The sequence below is a fragment of the Chinchilla lanigera genome, unplaced genomic scaffold (genome assembly GCF_000276665.1).
Source record: "Chinchilla lanigera isolate Chin_1 unplaced genomic scaffold, ChiLan1.0 scaffold00008, whole genome shotgun sequence".
In the NCBI taxonomy this organism is placed as follows: Eukaryota; Metazoa; Chordata; class Mammalia; order Rodentia; family Chinchillidae; genus Chinchilla; species Chinchilla lanigera.
In genome coordinates, this window is record NW_004955409.1 from 21773553 (window position 1) to 21788950 (window position 15398).

Consider the following 15398-nt stretch of genomic DNA (forward strand, 5'->3'; position numbering starts at 1 on the left):
GCTTGCCAGGCAGGCGCTTTGCCGCTGAGCTAAATCCCCAGCCCCTATTTTCTGTTCTATTGTTTTAAGGAAGTATTCATATGAAGTAAAAGTTATGAAATTTCAGTTAGAATTTCACATTTTAACTATCAACTATGATTTTAGCAAAGAATAGTTTTACCTTTAGATCTATAACAAGTAGAAGATTATGTCAGATTAATCAGTTTTATTTAATAAATATTTATAAAATACCCACTATGTGCAAGAGATACTATGCCAGGTACTTTGAAAATATTAAGACACAAGTCTACTCATTAAGAATAGCACTGTCTAACAAGATAAAATAAATTTTACATAACTATAACACCAATGTAAGTACCATATGAGAAAAAAATCTGCTGTAGAGATTTAAATAAGTGCTGGGGGAAATCTCTATGGAAGAGGCGGAAGCATATGGGCCTTGAAGTTATTCAGGGTACTTTGGATCCTGGCTGACGTCTTACAAATGATGCAGCCTTGGGCAAAACATTTAACTACTCTAGGTCGCAGGTTTCTCATCTACCAAAGGGAATAACGAGCACATTGGCTAACATTCCTAAAGCATAGTAAGCACTCAGAAAAAATAATGACCTTCCCTCTTCCGTTTCCCACTGGTCTACAAAGAGACCAAAAGATTAACCACAGCTCTGAATTAACTTTAGTTACGCATCTACTTCAGGATGATTTGAATCCTCTCACCACACTTCAAAATGACAAGCCTCGCAGAAGGTAAAACGAAATCAGTGGTAATTAAAGGCCACAGTTCTGGGGCTTTAACATAGCCACTGATGAATCACTGAAAAGATTGCAAATCTCTTTTTGTAGATGATGGTTTCAGTTCGGGGTAGTAAAATCAAATGCCATTAATCTAGTATATCAGAATCACTTCTCTTAGTTTCCTCATGATGATTAATAATTGAAGCCATATCTCACAGCTACAAATACACTTCAGCCCTGCAATGTTCCCAATAAATTTGCCATCTTTCTTAAATGGATATTTCTGTCAGAACATAGTTTCTTATTCCTGTTACACTGGCCTTGAGCAGTAAAGGTTTAACAAGTCCAGTAAAAGCCCAAAAGAGGTTTTTGATAAGACTTCAACACATGATCACCAGGAAAGTCCATTTTTAATAAGTATAAATCTTCCTGCTTCTTGGCTCCTCTAGATACTTTCTGTGGCCTAAATTTCTCCAAGTAAAGGAGGGCCATGCATCCCTTGGGCTGCAAACATTACAAACCCAAGATGACACCAAACTTAATTATAAACTTTCTCTCCCTCTCCTTTTCCCTCTCCCTCTCCTTCTCCCTCCCTTTGTCATAAATGTTATGGTCTGCCATGAATGTCATGGTGACCTTAAATCAAGCTAGATTCTACGTTAGACTCAAAAAACCATTAGAAACCATTGCTCTTCTAAAAGGAGAAAGGAAATCTAGATTCTAGATCTTAATCTGGTCTCAACTACCTGTTATCCACTGCCAAAGGTATCACCTAGGTTGCTTCAATAAATATTTATTAAACTCCTTTTATGCCAAGAATTATTCTGAGTATGGAGCATACAAAAACCAAATGACACAAGGTATATTTTAAGTGCTTATGTTGGAATGCTTGGAAAATGGAAATAGAGAAGTTGTGCTATAGTCATGTGTTCTAAAAAGTAAAGTAATATAAGATTTCATTAAAAAGTGAAGAATAGCTTCAGAGGGACTGTCAAGGAAAAGGCCCTGAGTGAGATGGCAAGTGCCCCCAAGGCCATCTTGTCCAGTGGAGGAGTCAGGTCACTCACTTGAGCTGAACACTATCTGTTATTATGTGAGCAGCTGTGTCCTTTGCCCTGCTCGGAACATAACAAAACAATGTGGTCCCTGCCCTGAAGGCTAACAACTCAGGCTGGAGAGACAGCTTGTTCTGACACACTCCTAAATAAGCTTCAACTATACAGTAGAGAAACCAGATCAAATCTAAGGCAACAGCCTCTGAAGCACAGTAAGTCTATGATGACTAACTGACCTAACTTATGACCTATAAAAATCATTTTTCTTCCAAAGACAACTAATGTACTTATAGCCACTACTGTGCCAAACATACAGCTTGATGAATCAGTTTATCCCACACTGGTACTTGGTGGTTTTAAATAACTTTGAAAAATATTTCCAGTCTCTGGGAAAGTTTGCCTATTTTTAGGTGAGCTTAGCACAGCATCTTAAAAATACTTCATTAATGCAACAAATAACTACTGAGCTCCTGCTACATGCACGGCATAGTACAAGGTATGAGCAAACATACATAAATTTAAAAAGCTCTGCCCCTGAAGCATTTACTATCAAAAACAAAATTTACAAAGTTAGAACCTAATACTTACTGCTTGCTTCTGATTGCATATATTTATCCTAATTACATAATTAGATGCAATCATGCTGAAAACAAAAGGGAGACTGAATTTTATTTTAAGAATGCTCTCCTGAGACAGAAGATGAAAAAGAAATCAGTATGTGAGCCAAATGCCAGAAGGCAAAACCTCAGTCTATGCCATCAATACCAAAAAAGACTACAAAGGCCAACCATAAAAGCATCTGTCTGCAAGTAAGTAGTGGTAAGGATTTAGCTCAGCAGCACAGTGCCTGCCTGGCAAGTGCAAGGTCTTAAGTTCAATTCCCAGTACCAGAAAGAAAAAAAAAAAAAAGAAGTGGTAATCACAGACTAGATAGAAGGAAACTGCAATGTATGAAGTACTCTAAAACTTTATGTATGGAAGAAACCTAAAGGTTATTGTAAATGCAACTCTATGATTTTGTGAATATTTTTATTTTAAAGAGAAAATAATAATAAAAACAATACAGAATTTGATAGGAAATTAACAGTGGTTATCATATTGCATATTGTTATCTTCAAAGTAGTTGCTCAGATTATAAGATATAGGCATGCAAAGTTGATTAAACAATATAAGCACTAACTGTTCCTTTCAATGAACTAATAGAAATTAGGAGTACAATTATCTTACCTATCTTGTGTGTGTGTATATATATATGTATTTATTTACTTATTTTTATTTATATTTTCCCTTCCTTCTTTTCTCCTTTCCCCCATCCCAGTAGTTCTTTCCTTTTGAGCAGATCCTTTCCCTTTCACAATGTCTATTGTATCTTTTGGATCTTATTGTATCTTTACTGTAATTTTTAGATCTTTCAGTTTCTTATACTAGGGAGACAATAGGATATTTACACACATGAGTCTGGTTTATTTCACTTATGAGTATGATCTATAGTTGCATTCATTTACCTATAAAAGCCTCCAGTTTATCCTTTTTTTTTTGAAGTTTCTTCTGTTTTATTTTTTAAGTGATCCATAAAAACACAAACATTGTATGGGGTACCATATGATATTTTTTGATACCCACATACATTATATAATATTTGAATCAGGGTAAACACCAGTCTCAAACATTTACTATTTCTTTATTGTAAAAACATTCAAAATCCTTTCTCCTAGTTTTCTGGAATATAGGGTACATCATCATTAATGTCACCCTCCTGTGCAAGAGCACACCAGAGCTTCTTCTCCCTAATGCTAACTCAGTGTGCATTCACCAGCTCTTCCCCATCCATCCTACCCTGAATTTAAATAATTATTTTTTAAATTTTTAAACACTGGACAGTGCTAATTAGCGCCAAAGGAGACTCTGATTCTTTCTCATGCAACTAAGTATTCCTCTGCTTTACGTACCCCAAAAAGATTCACATTTAACTCTAGATACAGAGAACACAATGGAAGGCAAAGATGCGCTGGCTGGGAGGTGCGCCCCACTGCAGAAAGGTTGACATGCACAGTATTTTTTTAAGATGCATTAACCCAGCTGTGGGTAGGGCATGTGGTGATGGGGCAAAGCTCAGCCATCTAGTTCCCTCCTCCCTGCTCTAGGGGATAGAAATAATGTGACTCAGTGTGTCTCGCATCTTCCTGCTCCCAAGCCAGGCTCCTACTGATGTCAGCCACCCCAGTTAATGTGGGAGGCTGGTCTGGACTCTGCAGCTAATGCCCACTGCTTCCATGCCATCTTCAAAGCCCTGCAGCTCAGCACCCACACTGCTGTCTCCATGTTGGTAAGCTCTTCCACAAGGTGGACCTTTTCTCTCTTCCTTTTAGCATTTGCCAAAAGTGCTTGCCTTGTTATCCCGAGATGCTAGACCAGAAAGCATCCTCCTGCTCTCTGGAGACAATGGAGTGGTCGCAGGCTCTAAAGAGGAAGACTTCTTCCTTCCTTCCCCTCTTCATCTTGCAGTCTCCTCACCCAGCACCATCCCACAGCAAAAATCCCGTCAGCGCCCACCTTTGACCTGGGAAGAAACTCACTCACTGCCTGCTCACCTTCAGCCTTGTGCTTTCCTCCCGTTATATCAGTTATCCATACTGGCATGATGGAGGACAGGAACAAAGCAAAGTCAATGAAAGTATTCTTCACATTCTTAACCAGCTATTAACACTCTTTAGGGAGCTATGCCACGCCCATAACCCTCACTGCCACTGACAAAGCCACCACAATTGCACAGATGTTGTATGTCATAGTGGGAGCCTTTGAATCTTACAGTCTCACGGCAGTCCATGAGATGAGGAATCACCCCCAAAGTGTGCAAACAACGGAAGAGAACTGCTGCTTGAGGATTTCAGTGAGGAACAGATACCAACCATAATTATCTCTGAAGTTTATTATAATACATAAATTGAATTATCTGAGAAAGAATTTGCACAATACCAGGTCTGGCTTCTAGATTCCTAGTCTCCAGTGCTGAGCTAATAATGCTTCAGAGAGTTGAATCATTTTCCAGCCCTTTGTTAGATTACGAGGAAAGCATTGATCCAAAACACGACTCATACCGGGGTGACTGTAACATCATCACAAATTGCACAAAGGTGCTCGCTAATCCACAAGCCCCTTTCACAACTAAGCATTGGAAGAAACTTTCCCTGGCTGGAGGGTTTGGAATGATGTGGTGGAGGGCATCTCTTCCGTCCTGCTCTCCCTAGCAAAGCCACACTCCCCCAGAGGACTGCAGTGTAGTACCAAATGCGTGTCCCACCGCTGCCTCTTCCTTGCTGGGAGACGGCAGGCAGAGAGGACTACTGAGGGGATCTCTATGCTTGACTTTTCTCATCCCCAAAATAGAAATGATAATAACCATTCCAACCTACGCTGTTGTCAAAAATATACAAGTTGTTACATGTAAATCACAAACCAGTATTTAGCACATTGTAAATGTTGAAAACATGAACATTTTTGATGGGGAGTAATTTGAGGGAATGGCCCCATAGTTCTGCACTCCCTCCCTTTGTAAATATACCACATCTGATAAAGACTTCACCTAGAGTCCAGGACTGTTACCCAAATATTCAGAATATGGATAATGGTTCAGAAAGTTATTCAGATCAGTAATAATGTATTATAGACAGAGTATGCATGTATACGGGAATATACGATCATTCCATTTCTGCTGCCCAAATTGAGAACCAACAAACAGAATACTAGCTCAGATTATGAGGGGGTTGGGAGGTCATGATAATGATCAAAGGGTTTTTTTGGTTTTTTTTTTTCTACCGGGAATCAAACTCATGACTTTTTGCTTGCCAGGCAGGCGCTGTGCCGCTGAGCTAAATCCCCAGCCCACAACCAAATGTAAATCATCTGTAATTCTATGAACCATTGGTTAAGGCGGGGGGCCCTGAGAGCAAAGATAGACTCCACAGGACCAACACACAGCCTAACCACTCTTACTGGAGTCCAGATTCTAAACCTAGACTACCTGTTTCCATGCCATAAATTCACCTTTTGTGTATGTGTGCGTGGATAAAGCTATAAGCAAACCATGTCAAAATGCACCAAGGGATTTACTATCTACCTTCATGTCTCATGAGGAGTGCCCCTCTGTCCATTTACCTGGGCTGCTACAGACCCCAACCAGAAAATCGGTAAAGAACAGGTGAACTCTATAGCCTGCTCTTCGCCTTTATTCCCTCAGTGCCCGAGTCTAAAGATGAGACGTGAGTGGGGCTTTCCAACTGGTTCTTGAACTTCGCTAGCCTAGCTGGTAAAAGGCTGGGGAGAGGCAGAGCACTGCCCTAAGGGAACATGCACATGCATTTGAAATTCAAAGCCAATACAAATTTTTAAAATGATGTTTAAAGATTTCAGGTAAAGAATTATTGTTCCCATTACTCAGTACTTTGAAAGTCGAGCCCACAAACTCTATGTTCTTATAATTCCCAGAAGCAACAGAACATCCTGAATTCAATAAGCCATTGGACAACAACTGTGATTGTTCTATACACTATGAATAATTTATGCCAAATCTTATACATATGTTGGTATTGAGTACTTTAAATGAATCGAGTATAATTTCCGCAACAACCTTAAAAATATATATCTCGCATTATTCTTTCTTTAAGAAAAAATGCATTTATGAGAGGTTCAATTTTTTAACTAAGAGTGACCCAGAATAAAAATAATGAAGCCAACCTTCAAACCAAAATTCATACTAAAGATTCAATGCTAAAAAAATAATATCCTGAAACTGGGCATGATGGTACATACCTGTAATACCAGCACTCAGGAGGCTGAGGTAGGGGTATCTCCATGAGTTCAAGGCCAGCCCGAACCACACAGCAAAACCTTGTCTCAAAAAACAAACACAAACAAACAAATAAAATATCCTGGAAGGGTTATTATTTGGGAGTGGGGTAAAGAAATTGAAAATGATCAAGATATGATATTTACAAATACCAACTCCCTAAAATAAATGTAACTATTACATATCACAAATATATACTACTAAAATTTTTAAATTTAAAATAATAAGAATATCCTGAGATAGGCAATAGAAAGAATGTGTCTCTGAGCACCAAAACTCCTGCCAGTGAACAAAGTACCCGGCACCTTAATCACTCTCTTGCTGAAGCAAAACACCCAACACTCACCATGTAGAGGAGGAGAAGTGTATTTTGGCTCACGGCTACCGTGCATGGCTGGCTCCGCAGCAGAAACAGAATGGTAGCGAGGGGCGGCAGAAGAAAAGGTGCTCGACCCCCGGCAGGCAGAAGCAGACCAGAGAAAGGTAGGAGCCAAAGATAAGAATGCAGCCGTCTGGGTCACAGCCCCAGGGACCCAGCACCCTAACAGCACATGCACAACTGGACTCATCAACATTGAATCTGCTCATAAATATAGTGCCCCACCATCCTGTCACCTTCCACACACATGAGACGCGGGGGAAATTCTGAATCTGAAGCATAACAGCCCGTTTCCAAATCCTCAGAAGACTTGCTGAGTTATGGAGGACCTGGACCAAACACAGAGAAGCATTTCCAATTCATATTTGCTGAATACTTTTTATTTCAGTGATTCTAAGTACAGTCCTTAGGGTCATCTGAACATGGCTCCAGTTGGCAGTGCTGATGCACACGGAACTGAGAAGACTGCCTGGCATGGTGGAACGTGCCTGTAATCCCAGCACTCTGGGAAGCTGAGGCAGGAAGATACCAAATTGAGGCCCAGACTGTGTGAATTAGCAAGACCACTTCTCAAAATAAAAAATAAAAGAAAGAAAAAGTATAGCTCAGTGTAAAGGCTCTGGGCTCAAGCCCCAGTACCACAAAAGAAAGAAAATAAAAAGGGCTGAGATATAGTAGCTCAGTGGTGCAGCGCCCTGGATTTGACCCAAGAACACACAAACACAGAACTCAGTGGTGTTCTAAAGGCCCACTTTTTTCTTCTCCCTGACCATTGTGCTACTGCTACCATTATCATATTTGCAATAAAGAATCAAAATAACAAGCTTCAAAACAGTAAAATCTGTCTTTATCATTTATTTTAATCATCCCAACATATAAATGTTAATGGTCTATCCTCAAATGTATACATTCATGTCACTAAATTTCTTGAATTATTAACCCATTGTAACAAATCCCAAATAATTTTTGTAACTATCCCATATTAAAGTTCTAAATTCTTTGTAAATATTCCATAGCATTTAATATATACTTTCAATCTTGTTGTAGAAACAATAATCCGATTTGTATTTTTATTTATTTATCTATTTGTTTATTTTGCGCTACTAGGGATGGACGCCAACTTCACTCTACCACTGAGCTACGTCCCCAGCTCTTTATTTATTTTTATTTTTTTATTTTGAAACAGGGTCTTGTTTAATTGCCCAGGCTGTCATCCATCTTGAATCCTCCTGCCTCAGCCTCCCAGAGTGTTCTACCACACAGGGCTATTTTTGGGACCTGAACTTTTAAAACATTATTTTTCCCCCATCACACTTTCTTTCCTTAATCAAATCAATTCCACTTTGTTGTTACAGTGCTTCCTCCTCCAAGCTATGTGTCGGATGCACCATCCTCAGCCTCCCATCTCCCCGACTAACCAGTTACCAGCTTTTATTGATTCTACCTGTGTATTTCTAAAATTAAAACCTTTTTATCATTTTAAATTCCAAGTATGCAAGTATGCAAGCTGATGTACGCAACAACACACAGTCACATTTTTGTAAGAACTTCGTCGATTTTTCAGCTGATCTTCAAGGTGATTAACACCTCATCTGAACAGGAATTCTGATTCTGAACCGGATAATGGTTATTATAAAAATTATTTTATCATTCTATGCAACGAATGCACTCCAGCACATAAAACACAAAGTATCCTTCTATCGCCCGTGCCAGGTTTACAGTCACAACCTTAACAAATACAAAATTCAATGCAAACGTTTAGTATACGCGAACTTGTTTAACCTAGAAGCGTTCTAAAATGAAAAACGTCCCTAACTAGGGACAACCCCACCCCCACCTGCCAGAGAAATGAGGTCAAGAATAGTGAAAAGGCAATGGCGACATCTGCTGTCCGTTTTTAAAGCTTCCTTAAAATTATTCTTTTACTCCATCATGATTCCTTCGATTTTCTTCTGTATCGCTGTCACACCCGCGGCGTGAGGAATGCTTTGATGAGTAAGCACACTGGATCTTCCACATTGATTTATTCCCAGACAGCAATCTGAAGCACGCTGGTTTTGAATATACGATCTGTGTCACAGATTTTTAAATACTCTGATCTGAGATTTCATCACAATTTAGGCTGCATGAAAACGGCGTCCATGAGCTATTTCGAAGTTAACGAGATCGTGTCCTATTGTTCTTTTTGTTCTACCACTAATGTTTTTTAAAACAAAATAAAATAACTTAACCTTTAACATACGATAATGTATCAAGCACAATGCCATTACCATGGCATAATAGCGTTCGGACACCTCCCTGAAATAACAGAAAAATACAACTTCAGAACTTGAAAATCCTTCAGCTGATTTCACTACCATCACTACCAATCTCACAAACAGAAGAACAGGTAGCAGTTTACCTGTCCCTCCTGGAAACTATTCCAGGGTTCCGCCGCATGATGTCTGAAATACCACCATCACAGAGTCAGACCCTTGGTAAACAAATTTGTCACATAAAGCCCTGCTCTGATTCACAATGCTAATTTTCACCCTATACAAATAAGAAATCAGCCTTTAATGATCACTATCTTTTGGGAGGAAGGGTTAATCAAATAGATTTCTCTCTTTGACAGTCAAGTGATGAGCTTTTTGGTTGAAGATAAATGAAAACATTTTTTGTCACTGAGATACTGGACAGAGGGTAAAGGCAAGTAGTATTTATGGACTATGGAGCACTACTCTGCCATAAAGAAGGATAAATTTAATATGGATCAGTGGCATAACTGTACTGCTGGTGTCTGATGGTTTGTTGAGGGGAACAGTTTTTTTTTTTTTATATTTAGACCAATTTTGCATGCTTGTATCTGGTAATCTGAGCAACTTATGTGACAACAATTTGCAGTATAACAACCACTGATGAATTCCTACAATCCAGTCTAGTGAAACTATATATTGTCCCTAATGTTCTTTTAATTATTTTTTTCTTATTCCCTTTAATGATTTGACCAAACTTCTATTCTTACATATGGCAATTTGAGCAACTTCGTTGAAGATAACAATATGTAATATAATAACCACTGCTAATCCCAATCATTCGGTTTGAAACCTTATATCATTTTTAATGTCCTTGTTTTGTTTTGTTTGTATTTTGCTATTGTTCTTTTTTTTGGTACTATTTTCTTTAAAATAAAATTTTTAAAAAGGGAGTGTTTCTCCCTTTATGTGTCTCACAAAAATAGAAGGATAAATTTGAGTCATTTGTAGAAAAATGGATGCATCTTGAGACCAGAGTGATAAGTGAAATAAATCAGACACACAAGCTTAACTATAACATGGTTTCTCTTATATAAAAAGCTCAAACTATAAATAATTTAAAGAGCAAAATAAAAGACAGTTAACAGGAAACAGGAAGATAAATCTTTTGCAAATGGAGATCTAGAAATGGAGCGGGGAGGGAGGACAGGAGAAGGGAAAGTGATAGAATTAAGATGCGTCATGTATGGGTACCAACTCCTCATGAAGAAGTTAATCATCATGTCCTGAAAATATGCATTAATAAAAATAAGGTTTTAAAAAAAGAGGACAGGCAAAGTTGTGGGAAGAGCTGAGAAGCCAGGTGTAAGGACACTATTACTGGATCAAAGGCCAGGAGAAAGGAAAGCAAGATTAAAAAGAGAGGCAGAAGACACCCCAAACAAACCTAAACTGCTTTACAATTGTGCTCAGCTCCTGGAGTATCCGTAAAACAAGTTTTACATAGATATTGAATAAACAGTGGCAAGAGAACTGAATTCACAGAAAACAAAGAACCAACGTGATACCTAACTCACAAGGCAGTGAGGCAAGCCCAGAAAATCACAAGAAAAAATAAGTGTCCCACGTGTATCTGTCTTGTCTGGGTGAGTAGCTTGCTTTCCTTATGTAGTATAAGAAGGAAGGAGTAATCTTTGGCCCATGCATGTGACAAATGGCAGTCCCCAACACAGATGGCATGCACGGCCACACAGAATCCAGGAAAGCTGATCTCAAACCTCCACCTAAGGGAAAACAATGTATATATGAATGTTATTGGCTTGATAAAAGAAAATCCATTTTTTAAATGACAGTATAAAAAATCACCCATTGGCAAGAAGCAGTTTTCATTCTCAGGAAAAGTGGAATTCAAAAGCTCATATGGGAGAAAGTGATCATTTGTGCTGTTTATTCCTGCCTGAGCAGACACATTCTAAATTGATCAACAGTGAAGAATAGGAGAAACATTCAGGGGCAAATGTGCCGGTGCTCTTGATCCTGACATTTGAAGAAAATTTATAAGAACCTTTATATAAAAACAAATCTCCTCAGGTATCCAGCGAAGGCAGTATAACTCAGCAATCTAAGGTCCTGATGAAAACACCATACCAATGAAGTGATATTTTTCAATGAAATCATTATTTGATCATTTAACCTCTGAAAATAACATCATAAAGCAGATGATCGAAATCCACACTAGAAAGAACCCTGAATATACAAAGCAAGCCATGGATTCTGAACCAGTGTTCAGCCTAATATACAAACAGGACACGAACATGTGCAAAAGGAAAAAATCTTCTCTCCTGTGATTTTATGGTCCTGCATCAGGGGTTTAAGACTTAAAAGGTGATCTTGGTTCTTCTCGTGGCTTCGCTCTTTGTCACTGTTTAATCAGTGTTTACATAAAGATTGTTTGGAGGGATTCTGAATAACAGGATCAGCACCAAGGAGGGAATAGTCAGTTCTGTATTGGAAAATCAGGGGAGCTTATATCCAGAAAGGACAAGGCATACATCTTTGAAAACAAGAGAACACTCAAAAGGAGTCGGAAGATGCTAGGAAAGCGGAGAGGGGAAGAAATACAGCACAACACCACACTGAGAGACATCTAGCTCAGTACGGCTGAGCCTGGGACATAACGGAGAGGTGAGGGAAAGCAGGAAAGAGGGGTGGAGAAGGTTCGGTGTGATGTGGCTCGTTAAGTTCCACATCAGCTTCATAGATATTTTGAGTTTTTATGGAGCGCGGGGAGAAACCTCAATCTTATGTACTCATAGGAAAAGGGTTTTCTTTTTAATTTTATCCCTCCTGATTTGAGAAAAGAAGACCATACAAAATAATTTAAAAGTGAACTTTGATCAGTTATTTCAAAAAATTTAACAATAGTGTAAATGAGAACATAAAAAGTGTCCTAACAAACAGAAAGGCTTTATCATCTTAAATGCTTTCTTTGCATACTTGGTGCCTAAAATGGGTCTATCTGTGAGTTCTAGGCTTAAGAACCATTGGGAAAATAAACCATCAGAGGCACCAGTCATCGGCATTAAACATTCTTTCTGGGCACATAGCTGGAAATCTCCCATTCATCAGCACTTGCTCATGGGCCGGACGCTCAGCTCTTCCCCCAGAGCAGGCAGGCCAAGCAGTAGTGGGTCTGGACAGATGTCTGTTAAAGGCTAGGAGAGCCACCTGGGCTGCAGGAAAAGCTTTTTTGTTCCAGGAAGAAAACTTTATGCGCTCCTTTCCCTTGACTACCTCTGTGACACGCAGGTGCTTCCTGAAATGAGGATTTCAGTGATCTTCGCAAGGAAAATCCATACGCAGAGTGCTAGCAAAGATGATATAAAAGAAGGTAAGATATTTTTGCAAAACAATGGTGGCTATTATGTGGATTATCTCTTAAGTAAAATGTATCTTCCAGATTATGTAATACTACTTGGAATATTAAAACTGGAATGGGCGTTGAGAAGTAATATAGATGTAACCGTAAGGATATCCAGGCTTTACAGCTAGGTCCTGCCACTCTGGTATTTGTTAGTGTCTTTCACTGATACAGATGCACATCTATAACACAATATACTTATACTGCAGCTGTAAGAAGAAAAATATATTAGAAAAACAAAGTTGCACATCTAGTCACCATTGTACTTTTAACTAAGTATACATATACCCATTAGAAGACAAAAAAGCTGGATGGGGTCATCCCACACTCAGGAGGCTGAGGCAGGAGGATCACTGTGAGTTTGAGACCAGCCTGGGATACAAAGTGAGCTCAAGGCCAGCCTGAACTGCATAGTGAGATCCTGTCTCAAAAAGATTAAAAAAAAAAAAAAAAAAAAAAAAAAAAAAAAAAAAAAAAAAGAGAGAGAGAGAGATTTTCTTCTAAATTAATCTGTTATTCAGATTTCATTCTTTCATAAACAAAGCCATTCTAACAAGCCCCCAGGTAACACCAATGGTGTAGGCCCATGGACTGTACTTGAAATAGCAGTTTTCTAGCATAATGAACATAACTCAACTTTCTAGGAAGATTTTCCTAATTCCTACACAAGGAAGATCTACCCAGGGGACTCATTCACTTCTGATCCCCAGTGAAGCATTGAGGTTGTTTCTCTGGCTTTCTTTGTTAAATATGCACCCTCTGTCTTAACTCCATCATCAGGAGTCTATGCCTTTTTTTCTTACAGTTCCCAGTACTGGGAAGTGAATCCATAGTCTTCACACTGACCTACGTGCTCATTCATTTTTTTTTTACTTTTTATCTTTTATTTTGAGACAAGGCCTCACTAAGTCACTAAGTTGCCCAGGTTGGTGTCAAACTTACAATCTTCATGCCTCAGCTTCCCAGAAAGCTGCAGTTACAGGCAGCAAGCCAGTGTTGATTAATAGGAAAATGAGGACTCTAAAGTCAGGCAGATATTAAACCAAATCCCAGCAAATGAGGAATCTGGAGTCAGGCAGGTACAAGTCCGAATATCCCACCGAGATTGTTCAGGTATGTATATAGCCCACATAGCTGAACAACCTCAGTAAGATAGTTTCACTGATCTAAACCCTAACTTCCTCTGCTGTAAAATAAAGAAGCCAATAATAAATACCTCCACGTTCCTTCTGAGAATTACATCAAAGAATCCATGTAGCGCTCCCTGGTGAACACTTAACAAAGGCTGGTGACTGATGTGACTGCAATGCTGCACCATCCACAGTATATCACACCTCTGTTGGGAGCACTGGAGACTGAAAACTCACACGGTGATAGTCTAGTAGACTGTTTTGCTGTCGCAAGCACCTGCTGTACATTCTTCTCAGTGTTTTAATTGATCATTTCTTACAAATAGAAAGTGAAGATCAACAATCTGTACATGTACATTTTGGCAGTCTCTACATACATATTTTATTTGCAAAGAATAGAATTGAACTGAGATAGTTTTAGCAGAAAAGGAATTATAGAAGGGTGTTACCTAGCCCACAAAATCACCTGAGAGAGCCAAAGAACAAGGCTTGAGGTAAACAACAGGATCAGTGGGTCAGGAAATACACATTGCGGAAAAAAGCACAATACTCTGTGGATCTGTTCTCAGAACCTCCGTCGTGCACCTACTAACCAGAGAGTACGTTTGACTCTGGTTGGTTGGTTGCTTCATTGCTTGGTTGGTTAGCTGGTTGTTTAGCAAGTCTAATAAAATGTCGGTCATTACTATCAGTGCATTTGTTTTTACTTTTGCATGACACTAACCCCTTTTATTTCAGAATATCTTCATTTAAGCAGTTTTAGGTTTGCAGAAAAACGGGATGGAAAGTACAAAAGGTCATCTCCGACTCCCATCCCATAGGCCACTTCCAGTTTCTCCTATTCTGTTTAATTGACATATAAAAGTTGTGCATACTTACGGGGCCTGAGTACCCTTGATTTGAACCTCAGAAATCTCTCAGAATCAGTATTTCATCTTATTAAAAAGTTTTTACACATCAAAAGAAATCACTAACAGAGTGAAAAGAAAACCCACAAATTCGGAGAATATTTTAGCCAACTGTCCCTCAGACAAAGGACTTCTATCTAGGACATATAAAGAATTTTTAATAATCAGGCCCCCAAAATTCAAAGACCCAATCCAAAAATGGGCATCTGAGATGAACACAAACATCTCAGATGAAGAAATACAAATGGCAAATAAATATATGAAAAAATGTTCAACACCATTGGTCATTCAAGAGATGCAAACTAAAACAACACTGAGATTCCATCTAATCCAAGTAAGAATGGCTATCATCAAAAAATCAACCAATAACAAATGCTGGGAAGACTGTAGAGGAAAAGGAACCCTTCTCCACTGTTGGTGGGAGAGTAGACTGGTGCAATCACTGTGGAAATCAGTGTGGAGAGTCCTCAGAACACTAGGATTAGAGGTCCCATTTGACCCAGCTATTCCCCTTCTAGGTATTTTTCCAGAAGAATTGAAAACATCATACCACAGCAATATATATACACCCATATTTATAGCAGAACAATTTGTCATAGCTAAATCTTGGAAACATCCCAAGTGTCCATCAACAGAAGAATGAATAAAAAAAGATGTGGTTTTTTTATATAACAGAGTATACTCAGCTAT